Source organism: Cinclus cinclus, chromosome 6 (genome assembly GCF_963662255.1).
Source record: "Cinclus cinclus chromosome 6, bCinCin1.1, whole genome shotgun sequence".
NCBI lineage: Eukaryota > Metazoa > Chordata > Aves > Passeriformes > Cinclidae > Cinclus > Cinclus cinclus.
The window spans coordinates 25,937,437-25,950,300 of NC_085051.1; positions in this window are offsets into that span (position 1 = coordinate 25,937,437).

Consider the following 12,864-nt stretch of genomic DNA (forward strand, 5'->3'; position numbering starts at 1 on the left):
ACAATGCGGAGTTACAGGGAGCTTGTACAGTAACTGATGGTACAGCCAGATTTGTGTCTGTAAATACAATCCAAAAATGTGGAGGACCATAACTGGCAGTGAATAGAATCTAGTAACTATTATTTGGGGTCATGGTAGTGGGGGAATTGTAATGCCATTTGCTGTCACTTGAGCTGAGTGCCTCATCTGTTTGCCCTTTTAACTGCTGCTACAGACCAAGAAGGCATCTACACCACGGTGTACTTGGCTGTTCCTGTTCATTGGGATTTTGTGTTGCCTCAGCTCATACTTTAGTTGTCCATCCTGTGTCTCCTTGGAATTGGAGGCATCTGACAGGTGAGAGCTCTTCTGGAGGAGTCCCTGTCTTCATTCTGTTTAGAGTTCTACCCCTAGAAGGATTTAGTCTCCACTTGTCTGGGTCTTTTCTGATGAATTGGAAAGCCTCAGTGTGTCCTCCTGACCAGGCTGCTGGGCCCCCCAGGCTGCCAGCACAAACCTCGCACGCAGTGTTTGAAGCAGCTGGAACACCCTTTGCCCCAGGCTTCCAGCCACACCATCTCCTGCATCCCGATGCCAGGGAGGCCTTCAGGATCCATGGCTGTATCTTCTCCAGTTATGCATCCAGCCCAGCAGCCTGGGGTGTCTGACCTGTGATGGGGGGTGCATCAAGGGCCAGTCACAGCTACGTGGGTGTGAGCAGGCAGGCTGCTGTGCTGTAAGAGCAGGGCTCAGCCTCTGCCAGCCTGCTGGGACCAGCTCCGAGGAGGAGGAGGAGACAGCCAGGCTTTCCTGCTGCCTTGGAGTGACTTCCTTTCCCGTCCCTGTCGAGCGCAGGGCTCCCTGTAGTTCCCCCGAGTGGCGCGGAGCGGTGCCCCTGGCAAATGCTGCAGCGTGCTGTGCCTCGTGGGCTGAAACCAGGCAATTAAATAGCAGCTAAAAAAAGATACGCAGACATAAGCTGTGTGCCATTTTTAGCGGCTTTCAGCACCGATTAACTCCTTAGGCAACAGCCGTATGAAACAGCCTGCCCAGCTCTTGCCGGTCTGTCCCTCTGGCCAAACCGCGGGCCAGCTGGGGCAGGGCTGTGGCTGCCTGCAGCAGAGCAGCAGAACTTGCGGGTGTGCAGCTCTTCCCTGGCTTCTCCAGGGTACGAAGCTGCTGGGCAAGGTCTGTAGGCTCGCGTGGGTCTGCAGAGTTAACACGAGCAGTGGGCTCCAGTGCTACAGAGCACTGCAAGGATATAAAACTCTGAGATGCCACTGGATCTGGAAAATGAACTTTGGACCCCTGGACTTTGGGATCTGGTTATCTGTGATTATTTTTAGACAAGAACAATGTAAAGTAACACCAGTGTTAATACCAGTCATCTTTAAAAAAAAAAAAAAAAGCCGGAGTTTATTTTTTAAATTGTGCTGGACCCAGTCTACATAAGAAACCAAAAGGGAGGATGAATGCATGACATAAGCTCACTGGTTTATGGACCAGCACAGTGTATTTTCAGCCCATGGGGATGGGATGACTGATGATTGTCCCCCATTCCTTCCCCTGGACCTTCCCCAGAGTGAAAGTATGATCAAGACTTGTTTGACTTGTAGCATCTTGACTGTTCTGTTTAACAAGAAGCCCATTAGTGGAACAATAAGAGCTTTACAGGTGTTTTTAGGACAGCACACCACTGTCTGCTGAAGGCTGTTGCAGCAGCAAGTGCTGTTGTAGCCTCTATTTCAATGCCTGGCCAGGATTTCCTGCAGCAGTGAGAGGAGAAGGGTGGGTCTGCACTGGAGCTGACTCAGTAGTTTGGCAGAAGCAACTGGGGAAGCTGCTGCCAGCTCTTGCACCACCTATCCCTTGCTGCCTTCATGGTGCCCTGTGTACCAGACCCTCTTGCAGGAGCTGCACAAGCTGCTCTTGGCCTGAGGGGCAAGTGCTCCTCTTTCTCTCCTTCCACCAGTCCTGCCGGCTCTGAGCATCCCATCCTCTGTGTAAAGAAAAGGGACTTTAGACCCTGCTGCTTCCTGCACTGCTCCCTGGCCTGCCATGACACACACACCAGCACCTCAAAGCCCAGGCCTGTGGTTACACTCACCTTCTGGCACCAGGTCAACTGCTAAGCACCTGCTGGGTTTTCTCTTCTGAAGAGCAGCAGTGCCACAATAACCCCTCTGCCCTCTTCTGTTTCCCTCTGGCTCACCCTGCCCTCTGCATAGCTGAGGGCTTGCCAGCTGCACTCTTTTATTCACAAAATATGTTCCAGCCTAAGGTGTCTTAAAAGAGCAGTAAAATTTTTGAAGGGATCCTAGAATTCCTTGCTGAGTTTCTTTTCTCCTGAAGGAAAAACCTCAATGGAGACAGTGTCTGGTTTCTTTTGGTATCCAATGAAGGCTGGAGCTGTTTGTGTAAACAGCTAAAGGTGCCTCTTCCTGCAGGAGCTGTTGCTTGGCACAGGTGAAGCTGTGCTGCCCTCGGCCATGAGCCCTTGGCCTCCATGGCCCCATGGGGGCACAGCTCTTGGTGAGACAGCCTTGTCTGTCCCTGCCTAGGCCTGAGGCATGGGCAGTGCTGAGCTTTGAAAAGATGGGAGCTAATGCTGTGCCTTATTTCGGAGACATGCTGGACCTGGATGTTACTATAAAAGGTTCTATAGCCACAGTGAAATGTGATTTGATCAACCATTAGTGTCCCTTTGGGGCCTGGCTGGAGCCATGTTTGTGGGCTCAGCCTTGGAAAGGCAGCAGGCCTGGACAAGGTGCCTCTTCCTGGGCAGCCCTGTGTGGGAGCAGGACACTGGGGCGGATGGGGGCTGGTGGGAGCCCCACGTGTGCCCCTCGGATTCATGGTGGGGGCAGCTGCAGTTTTGGCCAGGGCTGGCTGGGTTTGGGGTGTGTGGGGGTGGTGGTGTGGCCTCTCTGATGGGGGGACAGGATATGGGGCTGGATAACTTCAGATGGGCCAAGCTTCAGCAAACTTCAAACACATGTGAAGTTTTCCACATATGAGATGGATAACACAGCAGTACAATTTCCCCGCTCTGGTTATTTTGATACCTTTTTTAATGGTGTATTTCTGATGTGATCACATTTTAACTTCTGTTAGGTGACTGGCTATAAAAGCATGACAGAAAAAGAAGGTGCTGGCAAACTTTTTGCAAGAGCAATGACTAACTCCTGGTCCCCAACCAGTCTCTGCACTTCTAGATTGCAATGGCTACTTGGTTTTAAAAAATGGCTCAAGCAGATGTGCAGCTCATGACTGCTTTTGCAAAGCTTTGAATTTGCTTCCTTGGCTTTTGAATGTCCATGGCAAAAAAATCTCACCCCACAAAAGTTTTGTGGCTCTGACATGTGGGGCAATCAACTTGAACCAGGAGGCTTAGTCTTCAGGAAAAAATTTTAATAAACAGCTCCCACCAGGCAAGCTGAACTGATGGCAGCCACAGTGGGAATTGTTACTACTGTGCTCCACTGTAGACAAGGCCTCATTGTCTGGCTTTGATGGGGAAAATGTCCAGTTTCACAAAGTTTGCTGAGCAAGGGAGAAAATAATTATACTGCATATCAGCTTACAAGGGGCACATTCATATTTGAAAGAAAACTTGATTTTCATAGGGTGAGGAAGAAAAGCATAACTTCCAAAGGAAAAAGCCAGCAGCGTTGGTGACCCACTAAAATTTCAAGTCAGAAGTCATTCCCAGCTGAAGGTGAGAGTCCCAGGGGGCTGGATCCTTGACTCTGGCTGAGAAGCAGACAGTGCAAGTGGGAAGTGTGCAGGAAACCAAGCAGCCCTGTGCCTCTGAAGGTACTCTGTGCTGCCAGCACCTGGGGTGGAGGCGGACGGATCAGAGAGCAGAGCCCTGGTGTGGCTGCACACAGAGTTGCTGTTGTTGCTGCTGCGTCGACTCAGACCTCTGTGCTCTGGTGTCTCCAAGCTCCCCCATGGGCACTGCCAGGGCAGAAGCTGTGTTGGCAGAGTCCCACATCCCCATCCTCTGTCTGCAGCCTCAGGAGCCCGCAGGGGCTTTTGGCAGCCAGCACCCTGCAAATCACACAGCTCTGCTGCCTCCAATCCGCCCAACTCCCAGTTCTCAACTCCTGGTTACTACAGCTGAGATTTCATTTGAAGCATTTGAACAAAACACTGGAAGCATTCTACTTCATGTGCTTCTATTTAGGAAGACCACAGGGCAAATGGTGAAGGAATATGCTTTGCAGCACTGGGCTGGCAGTGCTGAGCCACATGCAGCTGGCCCTGGATGCTGACCGGCTGCCTCCCACTGGCCCTGGGAGTATTTGCTGAAGCCATTTTGGTTGTCTCCCCAAGGGAGAGGATGTAATTATCTTCTTCTGCAAGATTGCATGTCATTTTCACTATCTTAAAAAAAAAATTGAAACAGAAGCAGAAATGAACTGTGCAACAAGATGATAACCTATTAATTCTTTCATTAGATTGAAAGCAAAGCTCCAATGAATCTAATGCTATAAATCTTGGGGGGTTGTGAGCATTTCTCTCAAGGAAGCGTTCACTATTCTCTTTGCAGGAAGCTGCAACACCAGCAGAAACCCAGTTTGTTGTCATGGCAATGTCAGTAGTTGCCTTCTCTGTATGCCAAATCATAGGCACTCATAGGATCATAGGAAAGGCCCTCTGGAGATCTGTAGTCCAGCCTCCTGTCTAGGGCAGGGGCAGTCATGAAATCAAACCAGGCTGGTCAGGTCTTTCTCCAACCAGGACTTAAAAACCTCAACGGATGGAGACAGAGCCTCTTCCTGGGCAGTATCTCTATGCTGTTGCTACCAGCATTCTAGCCTTCCTAATTCTAGTCATTCTGAGAATAAAATTTGGGTTTGCTGTGACTTTGGTATTTAGTCACTGTGTTTTCTTTTTTTACCACCGTGAGAGTGTGATCTGGCTATATTTTTATATTTCCCTCTCAGTCAGTCTTCCTGCCAGATGACTAATGGGCTGCGTGCAATTTTCTTCTATTTGACATTTGTTTTCTGCCCACATTAACACTGCTTAAGGAAAGCATCCCTAGTCAGACCTGTATTTGCACATTAGCAATGGGAACAAATGCATCCATCCATACAAGTGAAATGTGTGCTTGAGTGCTCTTCAGATAGACTTGCAAGCACACAAAAATTGCCATTAATCCCAGTCCTTTGTTATCATCTGTGTAAAGTGTGCTGGACTAAAGAAAGGAGAGAGCATGTGTGTTTGTGTGTGTCCTTGTCCTGAAGGGCACCCACTTGCCAACTCTGTTTTAACAGGATTGTTTCACGAGTTTTGTGTTTCACTCTCCTCCTGCTGGTATCGTATTTAGTATACCATGTCCTGTCCAAGGACCAACTGCTGTCCAAGGTTTGTCTTGTTTAATTGAATCATGGTTGTCATGGGGAGTGGAAAATTCAGATTTTGTTCTGCATGGTGAATTTTGCAAGCCAAGGTATATTACAGAGAAAGGGGAAAACTTGGATCTCAAAGTCTGTGTCAAGGAGGAAGAGGTTAAATAGAGGGGATCTAAAAAGGGGTTTATGGTAATTTGTTCGCCTAGTTCCCAAGGAAATTTAGAGTTGGGTACAAAATTTAGGCTTATTGGAAAACCCCAGTTCCACAACCAAGTGCCACAGCTCTTGTTTTGCCTACCTCCATGTTGTCTCTCTGCTTGCTGGGCAAAGTCTACCCTGGGACTGAGTTTTGCTTTGTCTCTGACACCTGCTGAAGTCCTCTCAGAGTGCTTCTAGAGAGCCAAGCACAAGCAAAAAGACTAACACTGGGTGCATACTGCTAGGTAGGATACTGGCAACATGTCAGGAAAACTGCAAGTAGATGCAGTGACAGCATTTCTGGTATTTGGTTTCCAAACAGCACCACATGTAGTTTGCATTTCATTCCCTGTGCCTTCCTCCAGTATCTCTGAGGTAAGAGGATGGAGCTTGGTGTTCAGGGATGCCACAGTGCTAAACCACCTACAGAATCTGTAACGATCTCCAGTGCGCCTCAGTACTGACCCCTGTGCCAACCTAACATAGGGACCCTGACACAGCCCTGCTTGCAGGAGGGGGACACAAAGATGGGCACCCTGGAGTGAAGCAGCAGAACATCACTGCGGGAGGGTCTGGAACACAACAGGAAGTTTTGGGAAAAGCTCTCTCACAAGGTTTTGTTTTGATGTTTAGTTTTGTCTTTTAAGGATGTGAAAGGCAAAAAGTAGTGCAAATAAAGGAAACATTCATGAGATGTTCCCCTCCAAGCAGGAGATCATGAGAACAGATGGGAAAACTCAGGCAAAAAGCAGTGCCTGAAACCAGTCCAGCTGAGTATTGCCCAACAGCATGAGATATTGAGTGGGGTAACTTCACGTTCTGTTGCATTTGATTTTCCAGCATACACTTCAGACCTCACAGGGAGGGCAGCGTTGTGACATTAGAGGAAATTTAGACCATCATCACTGTGCTAAGTGTGATTGTGGGAGGCAAAGTGAGCAGCTGTGAAAACTGATACAAATGAGTGGGTTTCATGGCTTGCAATATAACCCTTTGACATCACTTGCTATCGAAGGGACTTCTGTATTTGCTTGCTCACTTACAGTTTTTCTCTAGTTTTGTAATTTTGCTAACAAGAGTAATAATATAAGGCACCTGTGGAGGCCATACAGCACAGTCAAGCTATAAGATCTGTCATGCTGTCTTTCTCTCAGGGCAAAACCCAAAGCTGCCTGAGTTCTGGTTTACATTGTCAGCTTGCTGCGGAGCACTGAGAACAGGAATAACTCCAGCCAGGGCACTGCCCGCTTTGGGCTTGCAGAAGATATTCATGCTGCAGTGTTCTTATTAATTACAGCTCTCTGGAAACATAAGGCATGGGATGGAGGAAAATGAAACAAACAGGCTTATTTAGGTCAATTACAAAAGTACAGGCTAATTGCAAACAAAGTGGCAAAACAGGAGCAGTCGAGGCTCAGAGGAAAACAATGTGAACAGTGACCTACATACTCTTGGGGAGTGGGGGGAGTTTAGACAGCAGGCCAGTGGGAGCACCAGCTCAGCAGAGAGGGGTTTGCAAGCAGCTCTCCTTTCAGGGCCCTGGGCCAGGGCCAGCCTCTGTGCTGAGTGCCATCCGTGCAGTCTGTGCAGAGCTGGCCTAAACACATAAGAACACATTCAGGGAGACATCAGCCAAGTGATGCAGTGGCATTGTTCCTGTCTGATGCTTACCCCCATAGAAAGCTGCAAGGCCTCTTCTGTGAGAGCAGAACCTGGAAAATAACAGCTCCATGCTTTCCACTGCAGAACAGCCTGGGAGTGAGGATGGTTGGTTTGTATGCTCTTGCTTACGCTGCCAGAGGGAGGACAAGTGAAGGACAATCAGTTGTTTAGACACATGCTGGAAAACCTATCTTGTGATCCCTTTCTGTGCCTGTAACAGTAAGGAGCTGTCTCTAACCTAACGTGGCCCAACCAACACAGCCCAACCAAACCTTTCTACAGTGAACAGGCCTCTGGGTGATCTTAGAGCGGTCAAGAAGCAGCTTTCAGCCTCTGCTCAGTGAGCCCTTGCAAGTACTTTTAAGACATTTGTGGAAAGTAGCTTTTCTTGACTACCTTTCCCAAACACCTTAGCCCACTGCCAACAGATGAACTGAGTAGATGCCTTCAGCCCCACTCACTGCAAATGGTTTATGGGCCCAAAACTGGCAAATGTATAAAGTGATTGCTCTAAGGGAGGCCTTCATCACTCCTCACAGAGTTCAATGGTAATTTCATCCTGTGGTACATTTTCCAGAGAGCAGTAATTAGGGAGAACAATGGAACACAAATAACTCCTACAAAAGGGAACAAGGATTTGACATCCCTTATTTAAGTACCAGCTCAGTCAAATGCTTTCCTATCATGTGGTTTTCATCTCTGGACTCCCCTTGCAAGTAAGGAGTATCCAACATCCAGTCTCTGTGTGCCTGCCAGCCCTGGCATCTGTCCAGTCAGTGGGAGACAGCCTTTTCCCATCTGCATGGTCCTGCTCGTCTCTACCCACATCTAAGGTCCCAGATAACTACACTCTAAAAGTGACAAAGTTCATGCAACACTGCAGTCACACCAAGGGCTTTTGACACTGTCAAACCATTTGGTCCTGTGTGTAAATAGAGCCAGACTCTGTTAGATCTAAGCTTGAAAGGACCCCTGTGGAGTCTGGGTACGATGTCATGGCTTGTCTGACCAGCCAAGTCTATGACAGTGGTGAGTTCACCAGCCCCAGGCAGTGTCCAGGCTGAGTTTTGCCTCAGTACTTGATGTTTATCCTCCCTCATAACCTCCATGCAGCCAGCAGGAAGCACAACACATTTACATCCAGCAGCTACTGCATAGCATTCTCATCCCCTGCCACAGAAAAATGGACAACAAAGACAGGTCCTGCTTCTGGTGGAAATTTAATAGGGTTCTAACATCATTTATCTCCCTCCACAAACTGGCTAATGCAGAAATGTGTGGGCCAGGCACAGCTAGTGGGGATAGCTGTTCATACAACCAGTGAACAGTTCCAGTGGAGAGGCTGGAACAGAAGTAACAGGGGCTGTGGCATCACTCTTAGGGAGCCACTGGCCCCTGCAGCACTCAGGTAGGTGCTGGGGAGGCTCTCCTGAGGACCATTCTCCACACGTGGTGCTCAAGGGGGCTGTGGAAACTCCAGCAGCCATTCCTCCAGGCTTCAGTCAGCTGGCACGATTTTTTTTTTATCAATCACATCTGCCATACCACACAGGCTTGGAAGAACACCTCACTGCACACCGGATGCACATGTGCCTCTGGCACCAGGTGAGTCAGAACGCTGCCTTGCTTTGACAGCTGAATGGACACTTGTGCTCACTTCGCTAATTATGTTAAAAATAGTTTTAATTGAAGGCATGGGTTTTGTTGATCCCTTGAAATACAAGAGTGAGACATAAGCAGAACTAGTTCACCTGTTATGATAGCAGAGTCAAAATTGAAATGGATCTGTAATTTTTTCCTTTAGTTTAGGGGACATTCTTTTAATTCAGAAAAAAGTGTCTACATTTTGTCTTATTACGGAAACTCAGTCCTTAGTGGATATAAGCCTTTCCTAAGCAGTAACTTTCTATCTTCAGCTGGACTTTCTATACTACACATTTTGTTTGTACTCCCCATGCTTTCTCTTTATCAGCACAATTTCCTGGCAACCAGCTAAATGGCATTCATGCATGTATATTTTTCTTCTTTGCAAAGCACAGCTGGGATCTATGATATAAACATCTTTTCCCTGGATGCATTATGAACCATAGATGTCTAGATGACTTTTCTATGGAAACACATGAAGAAAAGATCCTGTGTAACTGCTGGCTGGATTCTAAACATTTCAAGTCAGGTATCAGGAGCCTGGTAAAAAGACCTAAGCTATGGTTGGAAACAATTTCCAGAAACTCATTCTGCTTATCCCTTGTAGCTGTGGCAATAAATGAGAAAGAGGAAGGGACAAAGCTCATTGCCAGAAGACAAATCAACAAAAGCAACTAACTCTGTTTGGGTTTCATCACCTGACAGAATGTACATTGAGCTTTGGAGACCCTGTGTGTCCAGAAAATAATTCTTGGTGCCTTTTGCCAGGACAAATTCATGTCTAATTAAGAGGCTCATAATGAAATTATTATTAAGTTCACGGTCACTTTCATAGTTGGAGAAAAGTTAAACATGGAATGCCCTCTATATACTGCCTACTAGCTGCTTTTCTTCTCTTACCCTCTACCTGCCTAGATTCTCATATAATTGTTTTTATTCTGGACTAGACCAACGCTGTTTATCTTTCCTCCTCCACCCTCTCCTCACATCTGAGTGCCTGCTGTTCACTGTTTTAACAAGAAGTCAACAGGAGGAAAAAGGCATAATGACCCTGCTGAATCAACATCCTGTGAGGCTGAAATGACAGTCATTATCCTACCTGGAAAGCAGCACTATGGTCCTTTGGAGGTTGGAGGGTAGGCAGCTCTTACAGAAGAAGACCAAATGCTCTTCTTACACAGAGTTTAAAGCCTGTGGGGAAAATGTATTCTATGCTTTTCACTTGGCCTGAAAGCTGCCCAGGAACATAGTGAGGGTGTGAAGCAAAATGTCTTGTAGCCATGTTTTCTGCATGCACATGTGAAGGTGGTCAATCCATCCTCTAAGCTGTGTGGGAGCTATGAATCCACATGAGTGTGACACTGAACCCTGACTAACTCACCTGGTGGCTGAGCTGGCCTCAATTGCTCATGTTGGCTGCCACAGCTTCCAGTTTGGAGCTCCCTCTAGTACCAAAGAGCAGGTCAACTCCAGCACATCAGTGTCTGAAAAAATGAAATCTTTTCTCAGATCTGTTTCTCTGACTAAGAAAACAAATTTAAAATGGCAAACTCCCAAGCTGATCAAGCTACCACCCAGGGGCTTAGCTGCAAAGTGATATCAGCACATCAGGGTTTCAGAGGCACAGAGCACCTTGCAGGCCCATCACACAGAGTTTGGGAAGTGCTTAATGTCTTAATGTATCCAGTCATGGGACTACATCTGCCCTCAGCACATCAGCATGGCTGTCTGGAGGCTCACCCCATGCTCCCTGCCTGGCCACCGGTAGTGAGAAGAGCTTTGTAAGGAGAACAAGTTCAAGCAAAGGTTTAATATCACACTGAGAGGGCTCACGCAGCTTTTCTGCTCTGTTGCTTTGTATCTTCTTTTATGTGGTCTTTTTTATCACCATATTCTTAACTAGGAAAATAACTTTTTCTTAAAATCTTTTTCAAAATGTTCCTTTTGCTTAGAGCCTTACAGGATTTCAGAACTAATGCAAAATACTATTCCTTAGAAAAACACAGAGGATTTCTGCAACACAGAAAAACATTTTCAGATACTTCATTACCTAGTGCTTAAAAATATGGCATTTAATTTGTTGAGGCATCTGTTCTTTCATTATTTAAGGCATCCCTCAGAAGACTTCTTTAAGAACACATAATTCAAGACCAAATTCTGGAAACGTTAAAGATAAATGACATAATTTATTCATGGTACATTATCCTTTCTGTCAAGGAAAAATTCATGACTCTAGAGTGAAGCTGAAAGTGCTGTTGCTTTTGGCTGTCATTAACTGATCTCAGTCAAGGCATTTCCCTGTGGAGATGGGCCCTACAGGAACATACTGTAAAAATACAAGCCTTGTTCAGAAATAAAGGTAATCTGTGGCAACAGCAAGGAGGCAACAATGGCACAACAAAAGAAACAGCAGCATGTGCTGGGGTGAGTGAGCACAGAGGGAAGCACTCGTCCCAGCACAAGCCACACACACACCTTTAGTGACCTTCAACACAAGGACTGGCCAGCAGATTACCAGCCTGACTGCTTCCATGGGAGAGCTTATTTTGGACACCACCAGCAAGAGCAACATCAGGAAGCTTGTCATGGAGCAGCAGGTTTGCCAATTGCTTCTAGTCATGCCACTGGATGAAAACCAGTTTCTCCATTACAAGTGATTTGGTGTTTCTTGGAGGATAGGGCTGGGAGAACAGGAGCCATGCAGGACAGCATCATCTGCTGTGGTTTCACTCCAGCTAAAGCTCAAGTGGTTGTAGGGTCAGTGCAAGGGTTTTACACTAACGTTTCATGAATTTGATATTACAACTGGAAAATTGTGTACCTCTAAGAACAGAACAGGTGTGTGGTAAGACTTGTATTGCAATATCTAGAGGAAACTGGTGTTTCCTGCCTGTTTCCCTTTTGTTTTATTGAGATCAAAGAAAAAAAGAGCAAGTGTTTTTATTAATGACACTACAGAAGAAGGTTCTTTAAAAACCACTGGCAAGATCTTTCTCTTTAGGACAAACTGAATAAACTGTGACATTTCATGCTGCTTCAAAAATAACTGGAAAAGTAGTATGCTTTAGTCTGAAAATCAGAAACATCCGTTCTCTGTCCCAGTTCCTTTTCAGTGAATTTAGAAGTCCAGTGATATTTCAGAGTTAGCCTGTCTCCTTAGTCACTTCACAGACACAAAGAATTGTAATCACAAATCACATTATGCTGTGCTCAGCTTCTAGCAAAAGAGGAACAATTCTACTTGCATGTAAACAGCATCTCCCAAGCACACAGCTCAGCTGTCCCTAGTTTTCAAAGACATCCCTCAGTTCTTTCCCAAATGTATGCATGTTTCTCCCAGATGTGATGACTCTGATGTTTTAGTGTTGAACAGTAGAAATTTAGGAACTATTGACTACATTTTTTTTAAGCTGTGCAGTGCCAGGTCCCAGTCCTGTACAGGCTGGTGCACATTTCAAACTCCATATCCACTGCGAGCAGTTCTGCTCACTAGAATTGATAGCCTGGATAAAATTAAGCATATGTGTAAATCTTCATAGAAAGGGATTTTAATTTTGTAGCAGCAGCAGGTCTGGTTTCCTTCATGAGTTTCTCCTCACCCTTAGCATAAAGACACTGTTACTGAGCAATAGGACAAGAGGTTTGGTAGGAATGGACAATATTCACATTTTCTAAAAGAATCCTTTTCTTATGTGCCATGTCTTGGGTCACAGACCATGTCTGGGGCTGAAAGCTAAGACACCCATATGCTTCCATGATTCTATATATACACTCTTAGCTCCATGGACTTCAATTACTTCGATTTAAAAAATAATTGCAATGTTACAAATTCTTGCAATTTTATTGTAAATCCCACAAAATTTGATATTTTTCAAAAAGCCATAGTTCCCAGAATCTTATGACATTTTGATGCAGCAACAAGCATGGTTTTGTCTCTGGCAAGTGTATCAAAACAAAAACTATCAAAGGTTAGACATTGACATTTTAAATTCACTTCCTGCAAGTTACTGATAGAGAT